This window comes from Balaenoptera physalus (assembly GCF_965194825.1).
Source record: "Balaenoptera physalus genome assembly, chromosome: 1".
NCBI lineage: Eukaryota > Metazoa > Chordata > Mammalia > Artiodactyla > Balaenopteridae > Balaenoptera > Balaenoptera physalus.
Genome location: NC_138882.1, coordinates 99,566,816 through 99,580,222, shown reverse-complemented (window position 1 = coordinate 99,580,222; position 13,407 = coordinate 99,566,816). Strand labels below are relative to the sequence as shown.

Sequence of the window (13,407 nt, the reverse complement as noted above, 5' to 3'; positions counted from 1 at the left end):
TCTTTACGCGCCCGCCGCCGCGAGCCGGGCGGAGGTTCTGCTGCCTGTGCGTCAGCGGGCGAGGGGATGGCGCGGAATGCCGCCGCGGGAGGGAGGTCTGCAGTCGTCCCTCGGAGCCGGCCTCCTGGCCTGTCCCTTTGTCTCTTCCATACAGACCTTTGGATTCCAATTCCACCGACTCCAAGAAGTCGGGCCAGACCCTGTTGAAGTTTTACAATAACCCGGCCGGTCCGACGGGGTCTCATCCAGGCGGTGGGGCAGAGAGAGACAAGAGAGACACAGGACCCCGGTTAAGGGTCCCCAGGCTTGTCGGGGAAAAGACTGGACACAGGGACTAGAGGACGAGATGGAACAATGCTAATAGGTATGGGGAAAGTGTCGGGATTTTAACGAAAACGTTGGTTCTTCCCCTTTGGCGAGGGTTCGGGAAACTTTGGGAAAGAACGTGTCACTTGTGATAAAGACTAGTTAGGACTACTTAAAAATAATCTTAAAAAAAGTTAATTATAAAAGCAGTTTTAAAAATAAGGAAAGAAAGCCCACCCATAGCCTCTGTCCAGAGATGACTATTAATCCCTTGGAGGATATTCTTTCAGCCAGTTGTCTTTGCAGATGTATGCTTTTAATGTTGTTGTTGTTGTTTCTTTTTTAAGCAAAATTGACACACATACTGGACATAAAATTCTGTAGCTGACCCTTTCACAGAATTTAGCATAAATGTCTTTTCTTGTCAGTAAGTATTCATTTACGCAACCTCTGTAACACTTACAAAATAGTCCATATTATAACTGTTACTTAATTGATTTAACCAACCCATATCAATGTGCAGTTAGGTTGCTTATAGTTTTATTGTTATTTTGGGTTCTTTGGCTATTACAAATGCTGGATGAATATCCTTATAGCCAAATATTTGTGCAGTTTAAAATTTTCCTTATAAGTTACTAGAATGGAATTATTGGGTCAAAGGATATTGACATTTTTAAGGCTTTTAAAATACACTTACAAATTGCCCCGCAGAAAGGTGGTAACAATTTAGTCTCAGATTGGTAGCATTTTGATGAAAATGGGAGTATGTCCAGAGGTCACCCATCCCCCATAAGCCAATACCCACTCCCTGTGCTTAAGTCCTCCTAACATCACTCCTGGATCTACCTTTTCTCCAACCCTCTCACTTCCAGCTTTTACTCACAGCCCACCTTCTGTTCGGGGGCCCAGCTTCAAGACTTCTCTCGACTTGAATTCAGAGTCCCTCTTCATTCCCTAGCTGTGATGGTGAGTAACTTGCAGCTGCCTTAAAATTCCAGTCTTGAATGTTGTAATTCAGGAGTTTTCGACTCCTTCCCTAGAGAAATGATTTATATTAACCTCGGGGTCACATAATATGGGCCATTTAAATTTTAGAAAAAGCTGTTTAAAACTACCCTTAAAAGATAGCATCAGAAAATGTGAGGAGCCGGTCTGCTTGCTGCTGAAGTCCTGCCCCAGGCAGCTCGGCACCACAGTGCCGCCCCCTTGTGGTCCCAGTGTGGTGTAAGCTTTGCTGGACTGGGGCATCTCAGCTCTGGCTTTCTAACCCTCAGGGCAGCGACGTCCAATAGCAAGGGAATGTGAGCCACAGCTGTAATTTTAAATGGCCTGGTAGCCACGCTAAAAAAAGTAAAACAGGTGAAATTAATTTTAATAATATATTTTATTTGTCCAAATACTATGTCCAAAATATTATCATTTCAACATGTAATCAATTTTAAAAATACAGAGATGTTTTGCATTCCCCTGCCCCACCCGCCCCCCGGACTAAGTCTTCAAAATCCGGTGTATATTTTACACTGACAGCGTGTTTCAATTCATACTAGCCACATTTCAAGTGCTCAATAGCTATGTATGTGATGGGTGGCTACCATTGGTTAATGCAGCTCTAGGATATCTCTGATTATCTCAAAGCCAGATCAGTGATTATAGGATTCCCGGAAAAGCTGGTGATCACTTTTTGCGCTGCTAAGGAAGGCCTCCGAAGGGAAAATGAGCACATAGGAAGAGGATGACTGCTGGCTCAAACATCCTTGTTGCTCCGGAGGTGGGAAGGCAGGCTGTTCCACACCACCCCCTCTTTCTGTGTCCTCTTGCTGTTTTGTCCCTGCAGAAGGAGCGGTGGCTTATATAAGCTGGGGAAGTGTTGCGGGCTGGAGTGATGGTTAGTTGGACAAGGTGTCTGACCCCTAATTGTTTTCTACTTCAGCTTGTGGGGTATTTGATGATTCTCTATTCTCAGTTTTGAGTACTGATAACCATTTTGGGTGTGACAGGAGAAGTCCCAGGACACCCATATCAGAGTACTTGCCTCATTGCATTGTAATTTTTTATATGTTTACTTTTCAAGACAGAAAGGGTGTTTTCTCCATTTCTGAATCCTGAGCGCTGCAGAGCACAATAGGACTCCAGTAATATTTACTGAAGAATCTTGATGGGTTTTTTGAGAAAAAGACTCTGTGTTATGTAAAGAAGCTTTAAGTCCTCAACTTTAACCACCTTTATCCTCTTCCCCCTACCCCCCTCCATAAACAAGCTCTTGGAAAATGGAAATCCCAGGAGGGTGCTACAGAGAGTGCCCATGCCCACGTGTCCTTACTGGGAAGGGAGAGATGAGAAGCTGGGTGGTGTGAACCAGACCTTGTAGGTCATCTCACGGCTGTTGGCCTGAGACCCTAAGCGCTCTTCTTTGACCTATCAGGAGCAGAATCCTCGGGGCGGGGGCGGTCCATTTAAAAAGTGACACTCTAGTAGAGGCTCTAGCACTTCCCTTGGTACAGAGGGCCCCGCTGCGCCAGGGCCAGCCCCCTTGGTCACTCTTTCAAGTGCTTAGGGTCGCAGGCCTGCAGTGGAATGAGCCTGATGCTGGGCTGGGAATGAGCCCTCACATGCCACCAGGGGGCACCAAGGCCATGGAAAACTCTGCTCAGGCTGGAGGATCCTAAGTGAGTTACAGGGACCCACGAGCCTCCTGAGCTGGTACAGCTTGCTGAGGACAGCACTAGGCTAGCTCGGTGGCCTCGGAGTCAGGCGATGTAGAATTGGATCCTGGCTTAACCACTGCCTACCCCAAGCCTCGGGGGCTCATCTGTGACATGGTAACACCATTACCTGCCTCATCAGGTTGTGGGGAGGATGATATGAGATTTCTCATGTAAGAGGGCCAGTGCATTGTGGGAGTCAATCAGTAAGGTTTGCTAAATCTCAGTAAGAAGACCCATTTGTCTCCTCAAGTTGCTTACAGTCTAGGCAAGGACACACATGAGCAGATTAACTAACAGTTCAAAGAAGATAAGAGCCGTATGACCACTACAGACCTCAAGCAATCTAGTGTTCATGTGGGTGTGAGGTCGCAGGGCTGCATTTAAATGAGATGATGAAATATGTTTTATTATACTTTTCTAGGGTGTGTAAAATTAATAAAACAGTGAGAAAAAAAAATCACCTGAAATCCTAGCCCTAACCCTAATGACATGAATGTGAAAAGCTAAACGGAATGGGATGGGATTTGGAAGGTGGAGATGGGGAAAGGCATGTCACAAGGTTCACAGGAGTCCTGCCAGCTAAAGCCTCTCACTCCACATGAGCTACTGGATAGGACACTGGGGTGCAGACCCCCGTCTTCCGATCGTGGACACCGCCTGAGAGCCGAGTCCTGGATCCGAAGCCTAACTCCTGATAGTAATAAGAGCAGTAATGCCCTTAGCAGTTCGTACACATGGAGTGACAGCTGCGTGCCAGGCATTTCACAGGCCTCATTAGTCCTGAGAACCTTTTTGAAGTAGCTGTTGTCACTGTCCTCACTTAAGAGTTAAAGAAACTCCCTGAGGCTCAGAAGATCAGTCCTTGCTCAGGATCAGGCTGCTTGTGAGTGGTGGAGCCTCACCGTTAACCTGCCCCCTGTGCTGCCTCAACTTCTCTTACTTCATCAGCAACACAGTCCTGGCGACGTGAGAGGGTTCTGGAGGCCCAGTCCAGCTCTCTTATCCTCTAGAGAAGAAATCTGAGGCTCAGAGAGGGGAAATGGCTAATTTAGAACTTGAACATGGAATTCTTAACCCTCCATGCAGTGTTCTAACTATATTGTGTTGCTACAGGTTGTCTTAGAGCTTTAGTTAAACCAATTTTAGAGACACTCGTGTTGAATTGTGTCTCCCCAAAATTCATATGTTGAAGTCCTAGCCCCCAGTACTTCAGAATGTCACCTTATTTGGAAATAGGGTCTTTACAGAGGTAATCAAGTTAAAATGAGGTCATTAGGGTGGGCCCTAATTCGATATGACTGGTGTCCTTATACAAAGAAATCTGGACACAGACATTCATAGAGGGAAGACAATGTGAAAAGACAGAGGGAAAAAACAGCCATCTCCAAGCCAAAGAGAGAGGCCTGGAGCAGATCCCTCCCTCACAGCCCTCAGAAGGACACCTTGATTTTGAACATCTAGACTCCAGAACTGTGAGGCAATAACTTTCTGTTGTTTGTGGTACTGTGTTATGACATCCCTGGGAAACCAATATACTCATATATCCATAAAGTCTACAAGTCAATGTCTGTGATCACAGGCGTTTGGCAGCCCTTAATTATAGAGAAACTGGTTGGGAGGCTCACCCTCTCAGAGGCAAAAGGATAGAGCAGATAATCATTCCAGCTTGCTCCCAGCCTTGATACTTGGCTAACTAAGATGTTTTTCTTGCATTGGCCAACAGTGGTGGCGTGACCCATTTGACTGTGGCCTTCTAGAGCCTGTTTTATATCTCCCTGAGCCTGGCCTATAAAAGGTGCTCAATAAATGTGTGCAGAGGGAATAGTGGGAAAATAAGCTTCTGGCCACTCTGGTCTAAGCCTCTCCAAGCAATGGGTTGGGCAGGGGAGTAGGGTACAGGCTATCAGTGGATGGAAGTTGAAATTGAGCACTGTCTCCTAAAGTTTATAGCTAAGCCCCAATTTTGGAAGACACAAAATATATTTTAGATGACTCAGGGTGGGCCAAGGACATTTCAGTTCAGGAAGCTATTTTCCTGCTGCTTTATTAATTTTGCTACTGAGGATAGATGAGATGCAGACTTCCCTATCCAAGTCTTCATTAGATGCCCAGTTAATGCAGCCATGACAAATGGGAATGAAACCTTTATGAATAAAAAAAAGATCAGCCCAGTGTAAAAACTTGTAGACTAGAGAAAAGGAAATTTAGAGGAGCTGATAAAATACCCTATCCTTAATTAGACTGTCTGCATCACACATCAAATCAGCCTTAATGCCAAGATTTATTGGCCTTGGGATTGCGTAAATGAAATAAGTGCTTGAAAATGAATGGGAAAGACATTACCTGTATTAAAATGTATTTGCAGTGCCGACCTGTACACTGCTGCTTTTAGTTAAATGCAGGCTTTCAGCTTCTTTGGCTACCCCTCACTGTCTACCCAGCACAGACTCCCTTAGCCCCTGGGGAGTTTCAGAAAACATGCTTGTGGGGTAACAATGTGTTTCCTGGTCAATCATCTCTGCCACTGTCCCGGAAAAATCCTTCTTGGGCAGTGAAATATCTTTGTGTCTTTATTTCAGCATCTACAAACTTAGTGAAGTGTTACTGGTCCTTACTTCAGAGTAGAGAATGTCGTGAAGACAAGAGGACCCACCTAGTTCTGCACATCCTGCCATGAAGAGCAGAGCGAGAAGCTTTTTTGTTGGCTGCCACCGTCTCTCTTGGAATCTGAATTTAGCTTCGGTAGCTTACCTATCGTTACAACACTGAATTACCCTCTTGTAAGACCTTGGACAAGTCCTCTAATGCCTTGATATCTCAGATTTTTTTCAATTCTACCTGAAGATAAGAATAGTATCCACCTGATAGCGGTGGTGTGGGAACTCCATGAGACGACGCACGTGAAGCCCCTCACACAGTCTCTGGGGCCACCGCAGACAGCGAACAGGTGAGACCTGCTATTGTTGCCACGACCTCAAGAAATGATAACTGAGGCAAAGCTGAACTAGACTGTCATTCAGGGCTCTTAGTTGCAAGCAACAGAAGCTGACTTTGGCTTATAGAGTAGGAAAGGAAATTTTAAAATGACACTGGGTAGCTCACGGTTACCCAGTTGTTGGGAGGGCTGGAGAGCTCAGTCTAAGCTTCCAGTGACAAAGCTCCAAGCCCACCATGCCACCCCTGCCACTGGTCTTGTGGCAGCCCACAACAGCTTGCGGCACCAAGGCCATTACTGTGGCAGGAACCTAACCCTATACCCGCTACGCCCCCGAAGCCAGACCCCTCTGCTGCTGCCCTTGCCAGCAAAGTGGAATTTTCCCAGAGCCTCTGAACTGAAGTCTTGTGTGGGTAACTTTAAGCGATGCAGCCTGGATCACGTTCCTGGCTTTAGTTGCAAAGGAGGCTGAGGAAGAAATGTCTGCTTTCTATATCTGTGCTGCAAGTGCCTGAGCAAAGCAAAGGCATTCACCTGGGGCCGGGCAGCAAGAGAGCATTCCAAGTGTCTCCTACAGGGAGGGGGCTTCCTTCTTGGCGTGAGGGAGAGCTCTTAGGCGAGGCGCCCACAGCTCCTTCCACACCTCAGAGAGCAACTTTACCGGGCAGAGTTCCACGCCCTGGCGAGGGGAGGGGAGAGCTATCTGCCCTTTCTTCTGCTTGAGTATAAGAATATGGAATTCGAGAGGTTGGTCATTTTGCTTTGTGCTTCTAGAGATAGGGCCATAAAATGCATCTCAGAGTATGTGTGTCCGCCAGCTTCGTGCTGTGTCCTCACTGTAGATCTGTAGTTTCATTTTTTAAAATCGATTTCTCACTCCTAGTTTGCCAAATTCCATGTGGGTAGTAGTAATAAATCAGGCAGAGCTTCCTCACTCAAGGAGTTTATGTTCTATACAGTTTATTTACTAGAGATCATGTAAAAAACCAAAACAAAACCCAAGTTTTATTTTGGGTAAGGGAAACTGTTCAAACCAATGATCATTACCAACAACAACCTGAGTGTCTGGCCCAGCCCCGAGTCTGGGGCCACATTGTAAGGAAAGGACTCAGTGGGGCAGGCAGAGCTGCTTCTGGGAGGGAGAAGACGCACGAACGAGTGAGCGAGAGAGAGAAGGATGAAAAGAGAAACACCAAACCCTCAAGGTCGAGGGCTTATCGGAACTTGAGTGTGTTGTCTTTGCCCTCCATGGTCCCTAGGAAAGCATCTAGCACACAGAAAGTGTCCAGCAAATGTTCTGTTAGGCGGGGAATCCCTTTGAAAATCTCAGGAAAGTGACCCTCTCCAACCCTTCATCTGTCCATTATTCTAGCTCCCAAGGAACCAGTAGAAAGTGTGGGGCAGGGCCGCAATCACAGTGTCAAAAGCAGTGAAGGCAGTGGACAGTCTTCCTAACTTACCTGACTGAAAATAGATTTCATCTCTCTAGGCCTCAGTTTTAACATCTGTAAACTTGGTTGGTTTCTCACTCAAGAACATTGCATTTGCTCTTGTACTTAAAGATAAAAAATTAACATTTACAAAGCACATCTCTTCACACACATTATCTCTTGTTAATTCCACAGTCATCCCATCAGGGATCTCCATCCTCATTTTGTGGATGAAGTAACTGAGGTCTGGAGAGGTCTATAGCTTGTCAAGGTCGTAGAACTTAAGAGTGTCCATGGCTTTGTGACTCCAGGGCTAGGGCCGGCCAGTCTCCAGGATGTAGATCCCAGGTGAATCAGTCTCTCTGCAACTGTCTCCTCAACCAGTCTAGACAACACAGGCCTGTGAGTCAGACCCAGAAAGTGGCCAGAGGCTGCCGTCTCCCCATCTCCCCTCCCAGCAGTGGGAGGACTTGCCTTGTGCCTTTAGACACCAGGACTAAATCAATTGCCACATTAATTCTGGGCCGTCAGCATTTCCCCCAGGAGAACGTCAGTCAGGGAGACTAATGTCTCATTGATCTTTCCAGTTGCCAAAGGGGAAGGGAGATGAATGTAATCCCATCTGTCAAGGTGGAGAAGGGCCCATCTGAAAGCAGGCTGGATTACTTTCAGGAGATAACAGTTTATCACTCTCTGGACAAGCAAATATGAAAGTAGGACAGCCTTCTCTATGAGTTGGTAGAAACATTGGTCAGCAAAGAGAAGGCCTGGAGAAATGAGTGGCACGATCTCTGGCCTTTGTTCCACTTGTCCTTCCCCTAGGACTTCGTGTTCTTTGTGTACACACAACCGCATAAGTGGCGCAAAACCCACCCCTGACCCCCAAGAAATAGTTAACATTTGTTGAGGATTGATTATTGCCAGGTGCTGTACTGTTTTATATTTACTATCGAGCAGCTTTCTGAGGTGTTATTATGAGCACCATTTTATGGATGTGGAAACTGAGGCTCAGAGAGGTTGAGTGAATTGCCCAAGGTTGCTGAGCTAGTGAAGGGTGAAATCAGGTGGAGGCTGGCTCACCCTGAGCCTGCCCTCAACCACCCACAGAACACACTGGTTGCCCAGCCAGGAAAGTAGCCCAGCAGCCCTGCTTCGAGATCACTGAGCCCTCACTCCACTCACTCCTTCCTTGGTCAGCCCCTTAGGGAGCCCTGCTGACTCCAGCAGGGAGGTGTCTTTACCAGTGGTAGAGGCTGAGCCAAGGCTGAGGGGCTGGGATGCCTGGAGGCCTCAGTCAGGGTGTCTGGACAGCTGAGGCTCTGGGAGGGGTAGAGGAGTGGGCAAGCCCAAGGCCATGGGTCTCAGCAGCACGCAAGGCACAGGCTCTGCTGAGGCTCCTCTGGGTTACCGCTGTGCATGGGTTCCCATGGAGGAGGGGGAGGTCAGCGACAGCCTCTCAGCAAGCCAGAAGCTGGGACATCCAGTGTCAAGCCACCGTACAGGCTGCTGTGGCCGCCGAGAGCCTGAGGAGATGCCACGGCCATGGGCTAGGAAGCTCAGGTGGGAAAAGCCTGGGGACCACAACAATGTGATCTCAAAAACCCAAGGAGGAATGTGCACACCTGAGATCCTCAGGGAACACAAGTCTCAGCGTTAATTCAAGCGGGGCAGAAGCACCCTGCAGAGTAAAGATCCCCAAAGGGAGGGGCTTTGCTGCCAGCCGTGGCTGGGGACACGCTGCCAAGGCAAAGGTCACTTGAGGGCGGCAGTTCTCATCCTCTGTGGCCAGAAGTTAAGGTTTCTAATTAATACCACTTTGGATCCGACAGAGGTGGCTGCTCTGTCCCGGGCTTGTTTGCGGTTTATCCCCGTGATTGATGCTGGTAACATTTAGAGTCTGTCAGGGAGATATTTCATGGATGCCCCACGTGGTGGGATGGAGACAGCCAGGAGATGCACTTCCCTCGTTAAGGCAGAATCAGAGATGAATCTAAAGTATGGATGGAAAGGCCTAGGCCCTTTCTAGCCTCTTGTCAGGTAAGGGAAGGGGGTGCGGTGGAGGTGGAGGCTTGAGAGGAAGGCGCTGACCTGGAGCTGTAGCAGGGACCTGTTGTGAAGAGAAATGACATATGAAAGAGGCAGGAAGCTTTTTTTTCCCTGAGGCTTTCTCATGAAAAGTGTCACATCTGTGTTGGCCAATAAACTTTGCTGGCTAAGACACACAAGAAAGGAAGCAAACAGGAAGGAAAAGACTCTTCCTGCTGTTTCCGTGGTCTTTAATGTTCGCTCCAAACCACCATATCTATCTGCCAAAAGTCTACCCATTAATCATAAGGCTGATTTCAAAAGTGAAAAGGTGTTTGAATCCCTCGACTAGAAATGATCTTCACCCTGACACCCACAGCACTTTGTATGTTACTGTCAAAGCATAATGTTCAAACATTTAAAAACATGGCTCTCATAAAATATGGAATGGGCAGGTGTCAAAGATTTAGTAGTTCATGAATGAGGGAACCAATAAGATGGCAAGGCTGGTTCAAAGAGCATTTTGAGGAACTGGGTATTTATAAGCACTTAAAAGGAAATGTTCAAGTAAAATATCTAGGTTAAGAACAAAACTGGTTGCCCTCACATGTATGGTCAAATGATTTTTGACAAGCATGCCATGATCATTCAATGGGGAAAAGACGGTCTTTTTTAACAAATGGTGCTGGGAAAGCGGAACACCCATGTGTAAAAGAATGAAGTTGAATTCTTACCTTATACCATGTACTAAAGTTAACTCAAAGCAGATCAAAGACCTAAATGGAAAAGCTAAAGCTACCAAACTCAGAAGAAAACATAAGGGAAAAACCTCATGACATTGGATTTGGCAATGATTTCTTAGATATGACACTAAAAGCACAGGAAGCAAAATTAAAAAATAGATAAATTGGACTATATCAAAATTAAAAACTTTTGTGCATGGAAGCACACTATCAACAGAGTGAAAAGACAGCCCATGGAATGGGAGAAAACATTTGCAAATCATGTATCAGATAAGGGGTTACTATCCAGAATATATAAAAGAACTCCTACAACTCAACAACAAAAAACCCAAACAACCTGATTTAAAAAATGGGCATAGGACTTGAACTGACATTTCTCCAAAGAAGATATACAAATGGCCAATATGCATATGAAAAGATGCTCAATATCACTAATCACTGGGGAAGTACAAATCAAAACCATAATGAGATACCTTATACCCATTAGAATAAAAAAACCAAAAAGTAGCAAGTGTTGGGAAGGATCCGGAGAAATTGGAACCTTTGTGCACTGTTGGTGGGAATGTAAAACAGTACAGCCACTGTGGAAAACAGTATGGTAGTTGCACAAAAAATTAGACGTAGAGTTATTATATGATCCATCAATTCCACTTCTGGATATATATCCACAAGAACTGAAAGCAGAGTCTCAACAGATGTTTGAACACCCAAGTTTATAGGAGTGTTATTCACAGTAGCCAAAAGGTGGAAGCAGCCCAAGTGTCTACGGACAGACGAATGGTTGAGCAAAATGTGGTGTATACGTACAGTGAAATATGATTCAGCCTTAAAAAGGAAAAACTCTGACACATGCTGCAATATGAATGAAACTTAAGGACATTATACTAAGTGAAATAAACCAGTCTCATGGACAAGTACTGCACGATTCCACTCATATGAGATATGTAGCATAGTCAAATTCATAGAGACCGAAAGTAGACTTTGGTTGCCAGGTGCTGGTGGGAGGGGAGACTGGAGAGTTATTGTTTAATGGGTGTAGAGTGTCAGTGTTGCAGGATGAAAAGAGTCCTGGAGATGGATGGCGGTGATGGTTGCACAATGTGAATATAGTCAATGACACAACTGTACACTTAAAAATGGTTAAGATGGTAAAATTTTATGTTTATTTTACCTCAATTAGAAAACAAAACATAACTGGTTAATGTCTTACAAGGCAGTTAAAAAAAATCAGTCTTTAATGTTATGCTTTCTGTTGAATAGACATTATTTATATCTTTACTGTACATGATCTACAAGTTAACATGTAACTTCACAGAGTCTGAGCCCTTAATGAATGGTAAATAGCCATTAAACAAAGATACCTTCCCCTGGGTGATTAAATAATCCTTGGGTGGACTTGCGAAACAATGACCAAATGACGTTGGAAGGACTTACTGTCCTCTTGTGGCCTTATTTCCAGGTTTTGAATTATTAGTATTATTTCTTAACATCACAGTCATGTACATCCTTGCTTTTCCCACCAGTCCCTCGAGGGTAGGGGCTCTGTCTTATTCAGCTTTGCCTCCTCACTGTGTGCTCTGGTTTGCTGAATGGAACTGAAGAAGGACCAATGGGATGGAGCCACTTGTGAGCAGAAGGCCTGCGTTTAACTGTGTCTGTGACCATGACCATAGTCTCACCCATCAAATGAGGACATTGCAGCTGAGTCCTGGGTGCAATGCTGGGCACTGGGGGTGCTGTCTAATCTCAGGGTTTCCTTCCAGCTCTAAAATGCTCGGATCCTGGTTTGGTCATCATCACACAAGAAAGGATGCAAACACATAAATGAAACATATAATGAACACACACAAGAGCCTTTTTCAGGTGCACATAATACACAGAGGCATGTTTTTTCTAGCTTTTCTTAGAAGAGCCATCCTTGATGCCACGTGATGTCTGTGGCCCTGGCTCCTGGGTTGGGAGGTGCACAAAGATGTGCTGTTTGTAGCTTTGCTAGAGAGGGAAGAGCTACAGTTTGCTGGAGGCAGGAGCACCTCCTTCCAGCAGCTGGGGGGTGGGCCCTGGGTCAGCAGGCCTCAGAGGGACAGTACCCGACCTCCAAGGCTGCCCTTGAGCTAGGAATTATATTGTCTTATATTGCTGTTTTCAATTAATTTCTTGACAGATTCTGGCTGTTCCTCTTCTTGTTTTTCTTAGGACAGGAGGACTCCCGGTGATTTATTAAGAAGGTGAAATTATGTGCCCAGTTGGGAACTCTGGGGAGCTCTCGCTGAAATTAACTTGAGCGTTTTGGAGCCAGATTCACACGGCAGAATGGACCTGGGACTGCTCCTTTTGGCAGAATCTGCTGGGCCACTGTGGATGATCTTTCCCATGTTGCACAATGTCCCCAAAGCCCTTGGAGCCATGCTCAGCCCCATCCTGGCATCCCCTGTGTCCCTCGTGCCTCTGCCATGTAGGTCCAGCCACTTGACTTGGCTGTGGGTCTCATCAACTTGCAGGTGAATCCATCTATCCCCCCTCCCAACCTGGCTTGGCCCCCTACTCATAAGCACCTACACAGTATTTCACAAAGAAAATGTCTGCTGGCTGTGTCCCAGACTCTTGAATGTCAGCTCACATTAGTCATGGCCACAGATGCGGCTGGAATCTTGCTGACCAGGTCCCAAAGGTCTCTGCTGGCCTGCACTCCCCATGCTTGGGTTGGAGGCACTGCGGAGGGTTTGGGTGGTGAATGTGGGCACCTCCCAGCTGCACCATTTCCTGGCATCCACCAGTCTGCCTCACGTCCACTCTAGACCCTTGGTCTCAGCAGAGGAAACCGAAAATCTCTCCCTAGCACCACAATCATCTTTTGCTGGCTGCTAAGCACCCTTGCTCTGAAAACAATAACCAACCACCATAAAAACAGTAGGTCTGCCTTCTCTGTCTAAGCATGTACTGTGTAGGTGCTTTAGGGAGAGCACCAGAGGCCAGGGAGGATAATTTGTCCAAGGACACCAGCTAAGATGGGACAGAATGAGGATTATTATTCTAAATAATTCCAATACTCATGTTCTTTTTTATTTTTCCCTTTCCCACCTTTTGTAATTATTCTAAAGTAACATTTACTTCATTTTCTATTACAGAAAGAACGTGTGCACAAATAGAAAACAGAAAATGTAGAAACGTATGAAGACAAAAGAACCACCAAGACAAATAAACCAAACCCATGGTGATTAGCAATTCCTCCTTGCCAAGATAAAATGTGAACATTTTAGTTC

General features: G+C 46.0%; 1 long non-coding RNA gene across 2 annotated transcripts; it reads left to right on the top strand.

The window, feature by feature from the left end:
- The first annotated feature begins 228 nt into the window (after positions 1–228).
- LOC309649020 lies at positions 229–13,403 on the top strand. Of its 2 annotated transcripts, none has more exons than XR_014256908.1 (4): positions 229–364; positions 5,591–5,958; positions 12,346–12,645; positions 13,273–13,403. It is a non-coding gene; the product is annotated as an uncharacterized lncRNA (long non-coding RNA). The 2 variants fall into 2 exon arrangements; XR_014256909.1 differs by having other exon boundaries at positions 12,341–12,645.
- Positions 13,404–13,407: the final 4 nt, after the last annotated feature.